The sequence below is a fragment of the Delphinapterus leucas genome, chromosome 10 (assembly GCF_059928025.1).
Source record: "Delphinapterus leucas isolate spDelLeu-1000000601 "Yukka" chromosome 10, BTC_Dleu_Yukka2, whole genome shotgun sequence".
Lineage (NCBI taxonomy): Eukaryota > Metazoa > Chordata > Mammalia > Artiodactyla > Monodontidae > Delphinapterus > Delphinapterus leucas.
Window position 1 is genome coordinate 78,470,130 of NC_143138.1, and position 11,987 is coordinate 78,482,116.

General features: G+C 41.1%; 1 pseudogene; it reads left to right on the top strand.

Moving 5' to 3' along the window:
• Nucleotides 1–2,368: 2,368 nt before the first annotated feature.
• Nucleotides 2,369–4,000, top strand: LOC111174225 (NHP2-like protein 1 pseudogene; annotated as a pseudogene).
• The last annotated feature ends 7,987 nt before the right edge of the window (nucleotides 4,001–11,987 follow it).

An 11,987-nucleotide genomic window follows, 5' to 3' on the forward strand; every position in this document is an offset into this window, starting at 1 on the left:
GGTATAATCCAGCAGAAAAAGAGAAAAAGAGAAGTGGGGAGCTTCATCTACAGATGAGACACCAGATTTATAAAGTCATTAAGCATGGTTACTTCATACAGCTCTCAAGTCTGTTTCAAATGAATATTTCAGGTTCTGACTCTCATTAGAACTGTAGCTAAAGGAACTAAAATGTGATAATGCAGTATTCCTTTCTCCATCCCAGCACTCCCAAAATTATCTAAATTTTTTGTAAGATGGTTTATGGAAAATGATGTTGAATTGATGGTCAGGCCACCTGGGGTCTATCCTCAACTCCACTACTAACCGTAGAGGCCTTGAGCTAGTTTATTCCTGGGGCTCATGTCTCTCATTTGTAAAACAGAGGAGGTATTATCACTAACATCCTATAATTGCATCACCCAGAACGACAGTGTGTTAGCAACTGAGGAAATATTTTAATCTGAGCAAGTCATTTGATTAAACTAGAAAAAAACAAAGGGGGAATAAGTTTTCCAAAGAATGCTTTTTCTTTCAACATTTCCAGGTGGGAAAAAATCCACATTAAAAAAAAGTTTTAAACCCTCTGATTCTCAAAAAAACAAACAAAAAAATCCCAAAACAACAACAACAAAAAATCGCACAATTTAAACAAGTTTTGTTCAAAACTCAGAATTCTGATATACTACCCTCTAGTGGAGACTGGAAGCAACGTTGCTAATTCCATCTGAAAGTACATTCAGACCTTTTGTTCACAGGACAGGAGTAGGGGGAGTTTTGTTTAAATTGTAATCATTTACAGTCCTCAAAGTGTAATCCAAAGATCTGGGCCCTCAGAATCAACCCAGCTTGCCAGAGCTCACTCAAGAGCAACTCAACCAGGCTCTTTGAGGGTAGGGTCTAGGGGTCAGCACAGTTAATGGAGAACTCAGCTAATTCCTAAACCCACTGGAATTTAAAAACCAATGTTCTAGCTCCCTGAGAGGCATGGTATGAATGTGAGCATTATCGTAAATCTAGTGTGTAGTTAGGAGGCAAATCTCTAAACCTTGAGGAGAGGTACAAAGTTAAATTCTCTTTTCTTCATCTCAAGAGGTGGAAAATAAATACAACATCAGTTCCCTGGCAACTCCAAGATAAGGATCATGTTCCTTTGCACAGCACACAAGGTGCTTCATGGTCCACACGCTACATCCCAGCCACCAGGCCCTGGTGCTTCTATTACTCTTTGCCTCTGCCCCATATTGATACTATTGCCACCGTTAAATTCCACCTAGAAATCTATGCAATTGATTCTGCATATTTAAACGTTATTCACTCTATATGGAATATGCCTTCCTCCAACTTAAATTTGATTGGAAATATCATTCCATTTTTATTTATCATTAATGAAACTGAAAAGGATAATGCTACACAAAATTGAGATCAACGGCAGAAGCATCAAGAGTTGTTCTGCAGGCTGCATTTATTCTATCCCATTTCCATACGCCACTTTTTCCAAGTGTTTGCTGTGCAGAGACAGCCTATAGCAATGTTGCCAATGGCCATGGCCATTCCCCTTTCCAATCACATGGCTGACCTCAAGCCCCCTTCTTCTTTACCTGAGTTTAGAAATACTTGAGCAATAGACCCAGGGCAAGTATAAATAAAGATCAAAATGTCAACTTTATTTCTGACAAAAGCTTGGTTGGAGACTGCGGCTAGACCTTTGGGTACCACTGGAGGGAAGGTTTAGGACTACAGAAGAGGCATCCTAACCAAGAATTTCTGCCCTGCATTGTTTTGGGGTCAAGATGGAAGAAAAGGAGTCATATTCTGATGTTGTAGTCTTTTAGCAGTTTAGCTCTCCCCAATTTATAAAATGAACAAAGGGCTGCCTCTAAGAAGGCCCAGCTCTATAGAAACTCTGGAGCTGCCCCTCTGCAGAATTGTTAAATGAGAAAAGTCGACTTTCTAAGCTCTGAAATTTATTTTTCAATATCTATTGAAATGATAACTTGCCTGTAAGCAGAGTTCTTGTTAACTGAGTGCAGTATGTTCTGCTCTGGGCCAGTTGGCCTGTGCTGATTGCTTGTTTCTCATAAAAGATGTTGTTTTGTACATGTTACAGGCGACAGTTAAATGCAGTAGTAAAAATTTCAATTATTAATGTGATACTGAAAAGCTATTTCCTTTCTTAACAAAGTTTTTCTTGATGTAATTGTAGGTTCACATGTAACTGTAAGAAATAATACAGAGGTCCTTGCGGCATCAGGCAGGACACCGCCGAGGCGGACTCAATGGTGAGTGTTCCCACTGGGCCATCACCAATGGGTCACCACTTAGAACCGCGGTGCCACTGCGGCACCGCGGCACCGCACACATGTATAATCTGCAGCCTCCAAACCCAGGGTTAGACGGCACCGCTGCGGGCGAACTGCTCAGTGCTCAGGAATGACTGAGGCTGATGTAAATCCGAAGGCCTACCCTCCTGCAGATGCCCACCTCACCAAGAAACTATTGGACCTCGTTCAGCAGTCATGTAACTACAAGCAGCTCCGAAAAGGAGCCAATGAGGCCACAGAAACCCTCAACAGAGGCATCTCTGAGTTCACTGTGATGGCTGCAGACGCCGAGCCCCTGGAGATCATCCTGCACCTCCCACTGCTGTGTGAGGACAAGAATGTGCCCTACGTGTTTGTGCGCTCCAAGCAGGCCCCGGGGCGAGCCTGTGGGGCCTCCAGGCCTGTCATCGCCTGTTCTGTCACCATCAAAGAAGGCTCACAACTGAAGCAGCAGATCCAATCCATCCAACAGTCCATTGAAAGGCTCTTAGTCTAAACAGGTGGCCTCTGCCACACTCCCTGCTGCTGACTGCTACCCCAGGGGTTATGTATCGTTTGTCTGTTAGCATATAGTATTTCCAGCTACCTTCTATTGTTATAAAATATTTTAGTGCTCAATTTGGTTTTTGTATTTTTGTATTGTTTTTGTCTTGTTTTTAGGTTGTCATCTCCTTCCCAGCCTCTCCTGTAATCTCCACTTCCACTCTCTCTCTGCCATCTTATCCTCCCTTTTGGAAAATGCATGCCCAGAACAGGTGGAAGCAGGGTGGGTGACACCATTCAAAGGCAGGGAAGAGCCAAGGTAGAGATTTGGTTCCAGCTTTCAGGTGCCACCTTCCTACTGTGCAGGGCATGATGGAAGTAAACACTGTCCACTTTGTATCCCTTGTGCCCAGCATACAGGATCGTGTTTGAATAATCAAGGGGTTTCCTTTGCTCTCTAGGACATTATGTATCATTTGGGGAGGAAGCATGTTTCTGTGAGGTTGTTGGGTATATGTCCCAAGAGTCAGTTTCTGATGTACCCCTGCTGTTTGCTTTTGGTAATATATTTCCCCCCAACTCCCACCTACGCCTCTGAGGGTGGCAGGGCAGCAACATACCAAAGAGATACACTGCAAAATTCCAGAGGCGCCTTGGTGAGTGAGACATGGGACAGTTGACCTAGGTCTTGAAGGTGTGGCAAGAGGTTCTGGAATGGAGGATTCTGGGCCAGTCGTGGAGAACTTGAAGCTACAGCAAAGATGATGGAATTCAAGGGAACATCCTTGCTTTGGTGAATGGAGATTTCTTCAGTAGACACTTGGTACCAGCTCTGAGAGCCCTTACCTCTTGCCTATTTCCTGCCATGATGTGGGTCAGATGTATGTATTCTCTATCACATCAGAAGGACAGTGCTAATGTGTCATTCTTGTGAGCATCCTAATACAGAACACATATATTCGTAAAAAAAATAATAATAATACAGAGAGATCCTTATACACTTTGCCTTATTTTTTCAGTCTATTTTCTCTCTTATGCAGATTGGGTGAATTCTACTGTGTCCTCAAGATCACCACTTTTATCCTCTGTCATCTCCACTCTACTCTTGATCCCATCCACTGAGTGATTCATTGGTGATGCTGTATTTTTGAGTTCTATAATTTCCATTCGTTATTTTTAAGATAATTAATTTTATTTCCTTGCTGAAACTTTCTATTTTTCCATTTGTTTCAAGAGACTTTATAATTGATTGCTGAATCGTTTTTATGATGACTGCTCTAGAATTCTGGTCAGATAATTCCAACATCTGATTTACATCTGTGGATGTTGCCATCCGTTGGCTGTCTTCTGTCATTCAAGTTGTGATTTTCTTGGTTCTTGGTGTGACATGATTTCAAGTTGTATTGTGGACATTTTGCCTATTATGTTAGGAGACTCCAGGTCCTATCTAAATCTTCCATTTTAACAGGCAGTCGCCTGTTTAGATTTCACTTATAGATCTTGGCCTACTTTGTGGGCTGTGGTTTCAACAGCAGTTTAATTTTCAGAGCCTTTGTGGTATTTTTTTGGTCTGCTTGGTTTATGCCTGATGTTGCAAGCATGACTCCTTTTCCATCTGGGAGAAGAATGACCCTACCTGGGCTGCCTTCTCTTGTTAGGTCAGGGATTGGGATATGATGGGTCCAGGCCATCTGCCCCTGTTGGGGGACACCCTGCCACTATTTTATTCCTTAAGTCCTGAGGAGACCTTCTCACCTTCCTCTTACACCCTTTCAGCATTCTCCTTGGTTGTCTCTTGTGTGGTTTCCAGGGTTTATATTTTTGTGGAGTGGGAAGGAGCAGGGAGAAACTCATCTATGCCATCTTGCTCTGACATGAAGTCACTCTATTTTATTCTAAGGAAGGAAAAAACTCAACTGAAACAAATAATTCACATCATTTTTTCTGTGAGTCAGTTTCCATCTGCCATAGGGAAGAGGCAACATTAATTAGCCTTATTGGTTTTGCTCCTTTTTCTCCTCAGCAGTTCCTTCTTTTTCCACTCTCCACCTCCCCTTACTTGTCCCCCCTTTAACCCTCCCATCTATGGAGGTATAATTTTGGAATGATTTTTAAACAGGAGAAACCAGTAGCAGGGAATGCAGAAACACAAAACAAAACAGCTTCCATGTTAGGTTAAACACAAAGGCAGCTATGAAACAGGGAGCCATGGGAATCCCTAATGGCGCAGTGGTTGGGAGTCCGCCTGACGATGCAGGGGACATGAGTTCATGCCCCAGTCGGGGAAGATCCCACGTGCCGCGGAGCGGCTGGGCCCCGTGAGCCATGGCCGCTGAGCCTGCGCATCCGGAGCCTGTGCTTCGCAACGGGAGAGGCCACAACAGTGAGAGGCCCGCATACCGCAAAGGAAAAAAACAAAAAAACAAAAAACAGGGAGCTTTAGGTACCAGTGGTTTTGTAGTACTATTAAATGAATTCTGTGATTTCCAATAAGAAGAGATCTGACATTTATTCACTTAATTTTAGTGACTGATGGAGCTTATATGTTTCAACATTCTTAGAGGTTATTTGTATTTCATAGGGATCAAAGTGAAACAAAACAGAGCCCTAAAGGCATAATTTCAGACAGCAAAGAAGTGAGGATATTATTTCCTAACAGTGAGTTTTGGAGTGTGGTAGAGGATAATTCAGTATATTCATATCTTGGAGGAAACTATAGTATTTTTAAAGACTGAATTCTAAAATTATCACTGCTTTGTTATGTTTTTAATCATAATAGTTCATTAACTTTGAACTTTCAAAAAGTTTAGAGTTAAGATTTTTAGGTGTGATCAAAACCAAGATTGAGCAATATTGTTTTAGAGAATGAAGGGAAACAAACTCTGTCTTCCTATGGAGCTGACCACTAATTAGGCCGTAAGGTGCAGGCTCTTGTCCGTTGAGTGTAAGTTGTAGCGTGTGTTTTCCAGCTCTCTCTATAGATGTGGACGCAACATCTGTCTTTGCTGACATTTTCGTCTAATACTCTGGCACTGGTCCTTCAAATCCACCTTGACTGGCAAAGTGTGACAGGTGTTATGTAGCCATCTTACCATTGTCAAGCAACGGTTTAATGCTTAAAAGACTTAGGAGATAGACTATGAGATGGACTTAGGTCCTTGACAATCTCATTTCTTTCTTTCTATCCCTATTGGGCTAAGGAGATTCAGTTTAATTAGGCTGGGGTTATATGTGAGATGGGACAGGTGTCTGATCTTCTGCATCTCTTTCACTCCTTTATATCTTACTTCCTCACCCGTCATGAGTTTTGGGGTTTTTTACTATTTTAAAAAAGTATAAAATGCATTAAGGCCATAACATACAAATCAATCAATACTGGCAAGAGAAGAATTTACTTATTTAGCAGGATAAAATGTGCAATCTTCTTTACTCTAAAAACTTAGCTGTTTTCTGTTTTTCCCTTTTTTTGTATTAGAAGCATTCATTCCATTTTAACAGAGCACTCACCTCCACTGTCTACACTCTAGGAGAAAAACAAATGCTTTCCCTCACCATGCAGACAATGTTAAAGGCAGTTTTCCCTGCACTTATGGAAAGAGAAAATATTTCCTGTGACTTATGATTTGTGCTCTGGATGTATGGTCCCCTGAAGTCTAGAAGGAAATAAACGAAGAGACACACCTGTTGTGCGGAGCGATACAGACAGTCTGGAGGTGTGTCTGGAGGTGGGGAAATAAGTGAGGTGACTGATAAATACAAGTGATCTGACCCTGGGGCACTCGTTCCAGAGGGCACTGTATCATAACCTGTGACATGCCCAGTGAGTGAACCAAAAGGAGGATCACTGTAAAGGACATGTTAAAAGGCCTATGACCTGCGGCGTCTTGGAGTCATTGCCAGTCACCCACATAGGCTTCGTGTGAGAATTTCCCATTATTCATAATGCAGGCCATGCAGCCTGTGCCAGTTGGGACTCCAGTTTGTACCGACAGAAACCCTGTTCACTTCATACCAGCACATCACAAGCTAACTTCCCCACAGCGGTAGCATCTCCCCACGCCATGAGACTTTATACTGTCCCCATCCAAAGGCTCCCTGTGTGTGCACCTCTAGACAGTGCCATGGGACCTCTGAAGACCAAGTTCTAAAGCAGGACAGGGATGAGTTTGGCCCCTATTTAGCTCATACATGGTTCAGTCTGAAGATGTGAAAAACATCTAGGCTTTCCATAGTCTGCAAGGTGGTACCAATCACAAGGTTCCACCTTCACTCTTACAGGATATAGAGAGAAACAGTGGTAGTGTCGAAGGTTGCTTGTGCCTCAGCAGGGGCTGGGGTTGGGGGAGAAAAAGGGGATGGAAAACACAGGGGGAGAGGACCCCAGAGATGGGAGCTGCCGAACTCCTCCTAAGGCTGACTCTGAGAGACCTGACCTTGCCCAAGAGCTATTTCCCGCTCTCCAAGGTAAGAGATTCCTGATCCTGTTCAGTCGTGGGGCAACCCTGTACTTCAGGGCAGCCTGGACTCATTACCAACCCCAGAGTGAGTCTAATTTGATCTCTGCCATTTGTGGTAACTCTATTTCCCTTGTCAGGGATCGGTTTGAGAACGGGCCTATGATAACATTTCTAACCAGTCAGAGATGAGGGCTACACCACGAGGACTTCTAGACATTCTTCCTTTCTCTTAAAAAGATACGCCTATGGAAGAAGTAAATTCTCTTCTCCCCTTTCCTCCATCTTGATAGATATTTATGCCTCACCACTTTGAATATGTTATTCCATTGTCTTTTATTCATTGTTCTGTATTTATATGTGAAATGGGGATAGTGAGGTATTTTCCCCATCAGATTGTTATGAACATTAAATAAGAGATACCGAAAATACTGCCCAGCCTACAGCAACTACTTAAAAACATCAGCTCTTATTGCTGACTAGAAGTCTTTTGTCAGTCGAATAGCCATTCCTTACTGGAGTCAGTCCTCCAGTAACACGCCTGGAACTGTTACTGTCATCTCGTGACCGTGCGGGGAAAGCGGGAGGTATGAGAAGAATTTGAGCTGCAGCAATAATGAGGTTGAGACACTCAGTTAACCGACTCTGAAATGGCCCTATTTTTAGCTCTTGGATAGATAAGAAAACAAATCTTTCTTATTGTTTAAGCCAATTTTAGTTGAATTTTCTGTTACCTTTAGCCCAAAGCATACCAAATGAATTAATTACCTGATGAGAAAAGAAATCTTTTGCATCATTTCATGGACTTCTTGTGGATTCATGATCAGCGAGGAGTAACAGTATCTTCTTTCTGGTAATGGACTATACCTACACCCCATTCCAGGTGGTTCTGAGATTGCACAGATGACACTCTATGTAAGAATCTTTCTGTAATTTTCAAGCGTTTTTTTCTTTCAGCATGGTCAATATGGGGAATAAAACTGAGGAAAGGATCCCCCGAATTAGACTCTGAATAGATAAAATGTTATATAAGAAAGTAAAAGTTAGGTGAACACATATGCAAATTCAAAACCAGAAGATAGAAATACCCATTTTCAGAATTGCAAAGCAAACTCAGAATCAGAGAGGTGGGAAGGGGCTTAGGTGAAAATGTATTAGAGTTTTATGAGAAGCAGGTGTAGGCCCTCATAGCTGCATTTGGGGGTTTGGATGCCTGTGCAGAGAGGCTAGTCTAGGACACAGACACTATTTATACAGGGAACTAGAGCTGTGATACCTGAAACAAGCCAGGAGTCATGGGGACGGGCAGACTCCAGCCCCACCAGGTGGGGGAATCAGCAAGGAAGCTTGTTTTATATCCAAGGTTGAATTTAGAGAAAAGTAGCCCAAGGAAATTCAAATGCATCATCACGTGAATGAGCAGGTCCAAATTCATGCCATCAGTGTGGAGCAGAAGCTCCTAACTGAGAAATCAACATAAAAACTGACCTAGAATGAGTGAAACCCATGGACTCTCAGAAGCGGCAAAGCCAACATAACACAACAGGGAAAATTCCACAGCTCAGGGAGCCCAGGATGCCAGGGAAGTAAGCCTCAACTGAAGATGAGCTCCCAGTTGAAGATTCAAACCATGGAAGGAAGTGAATCACTGAGAAGGAGAATAGGATGGTGCAACAGAAAGAAAAACTTGTACGAACAAGAAATAATAGAATTATCTAAAAGAAGATTTAAATAAGTATTTTTTTAAATGTTTAAATAGGTAAAGAGGAAATACTAAAGATAAAGCAAGCACAAAACAGTATAAAAAGGACAGATTTGAGAAATGGGAAAGGATACAATGGAAATCTTTAAATGACGATCACAAAATTACTGCAATTTTTAAAAATCAATTAACTAGTTGAACAACAGTAAAAATACACACTCAAAAATAATGTATATATTGGAACACAGATCTAAGGAAGTGACTTAGAGTGTGGAAGAGAGAAATAAAAACAAGAGAAGTTGAGGCATGCAAGATAGGAAGATGGAGTCTAATATATGTCCGATAGGAGTTCTAGGATAAAATAAAGTGTATGAGGGAGACCTAATGTTATAAGAGAAAATGGCTGAGAATTTTCCAGAATTCAAAAAATAGTCATCTAAGGCATCCTAAGATTTAAAGAGTACCCCAATATCCATATAGGACAGATACAAGCAAATCCACGTCTAAAAGAATCATTGTGATAAAACTGCAGACTATCAAAGACAGGCAAAATTCTTAAAAGCTACCAGAGACTAAGAGACATATTCCTACAAAGGAATGGCTATTCGACTGACAAAAGACTTCTAGTCAGCAATAAGAGCTGATGTTTTTAAGTAGTTGCTGTAGGCTGGGCAGTATTTTCGGTATCTCTTATTTAATGTTCATAACAATCTGATGGGGAAAATACCTTACTATCCCCATTTCACATATAAATACAGAACAATGAATAAAAGACAATGGAATAACATATTCAAAGTGGTGAGGCATAAACAATTCTACCTGTAACTCTATCTCTTACCATACCTTCATCAAGAGTGAAGCTTGGAGGTTGTTTCTTTCCTGACATATATTTAATAATCCATAAACATTTGGAAGTTGAATAATAATACAAAATATGTGTCAACTATAACCGCCCCAGAAGTATCATATTGTGGTAAGTGCTTCAGAGTTATATATATGGTTGTTTTGTGTGTACACTGAGCAAGGTAGAAACTGCTGGAGTAGATATATTTTTAACCTAATCTTTGTTTTCTCACTGCCCAACCAGACTGATTTAAAGAATTATGCAATAAAATATTTGGGTTAAACTAGGACAGTGAGTCCTTTCCAAATATTCCTACAGCACAAAAGATGGTCTTCTGTATCAGTAAAAAGAGAGCCCTTTAAGTAATTCAAACCAAAAGAATCTAATACAAGGGACTGCTTACTCAAATGATAGAATAGCTAAGGAACTAAACAGTATTATGAAGCGACCCTGCATTTAGCGAAAGCAAGGAAGCTATTACCAACCTAGGGCTGGAGTGTGAAAAGCAGGAGGTGGTTGTATCAGAGCTCAGGAGTCAGGGTCCCTGGTGGGCCTGTCTGAAGAGAACTGAGACCATGGAGAGAGGGGACATCCTCTAGGAACTGGAGCCACACAGGTATTACATCAAGTACTGGAGTTGCCACCTGAAACAGAATGGGGGCTATCCTGGCTTTTTCCCTTCTTGCTCTCCACACTTGCACCCAGTCTTCCATTAGCTAAACCCATCTAAAAGCAGAAAGCGAGAGAGCCTGGGAAATGTAGCGTCCTCCAGTACACAACCGAGGAAAGAAGGGCAGAGAATGGATCTGAGAACAAAAGTCAAGTGATGGACCCAGCTCACCCTTAGCTGATGAGTTCAGGTGAGTGGCTGCAATGGCTTTGAGCGTAAGGGCAGACGTGTTCAGTGTCAGAGGTCTGTTCAGTGTCTGCTCTGTTCTCTAACTCTCCCATCTGCCTGAGTTCCTCCACTTTAGCTGGCTAGTCAGTGGTGGCTTGAAAATGGCACGTGCATTTTGGGTGTGAATGACTAAACGAACTACTCTTTCAGGAAAAGGCTTTGCCTTCTTCCAATCAAGCTCTACAAATGGGAACTTCATTTAAGACCATCCATCTATTGAGCTTTGTGTAGTACATATATCCTCTCAAAGCTGCTACGCCTAGAAACTTATAGTGGAGTATAAAAGTAGCTTTCCCTGTTGGAATGGCTTTTCGTATTTGTATTCTAAGTAACTCATTTAAGGCAGATATCGAAAGTTCCTCTTATTTGCATTTATTTTGCCCACAGAAAATTTACATTTCACGTGACTGTTCTGCTTCAAAGAAATAATCAAAATACAAATTGCTTGAACTATAAAGGCAGGAGCTTAGAAAACCTTGGAGAAGGAAGAGAAATTAGGGCACATTTGAAACATAAGTGAGAGGGGTTTTTGCCATGGCTATCTTCAAATAACATCTCTAAAGCACAAGTAGAAGAGAATTTTGAGATTTACTTACTTCACAGAAACTTCATCCTTCCTGAAATTTTATTTTAGAGTAAGTGAACCAGAAAAGATGTCAATGTTAAAACTCTGTTTTCCTTTGGAGTAGATAACCAGAAACTATAACATGATTTTTCCGGAATCAGAGTTAAGCAATAACTGGTAGTCATCTTTATCTACCCTCAAAAGGAAAACCTTTGAACAAAGAATATGCAGTTAATCAAATAAAAAGAATGTTGTTTTATTTAAAAGATATCAAGGGCTATAATATGAAATTTTAGCCCAAATATTTTTTCTTTGGTTCATCTTCTTTTAGCTTTGATAGAGGTGAAAGGTTTAATGAAATATCACAGCATTGACTCTGACGGGCATTTTTGGGATTGAAAGTATGCTACTTTTGGTGGTGACGTGGTTAACTGTTAACTAATCTGTCTAAAACTGAGGTAGATTTTATAAACTGTCCCACTTTTTTAAAAATTTAGTGCTATTGTTAGGCAATGATTTTGACTTTTGAACTGCCTGTGTTTATAAATTCTCTACTTAATGTTCAGTGCATATAGTTGATATCACTTGATCAGTTATGTAAGAAAGCTTTCTTGAGTGAGTGTGTGTTTGTGTGTGTGCGTGTGTATATTTCATAAGGAACGTTAGCACCCTCTTCTGTATGACTTTTGAGGCTGTAATTCCTACAATCTTTTTTCATTTCCTAACAGTGAACAGCTT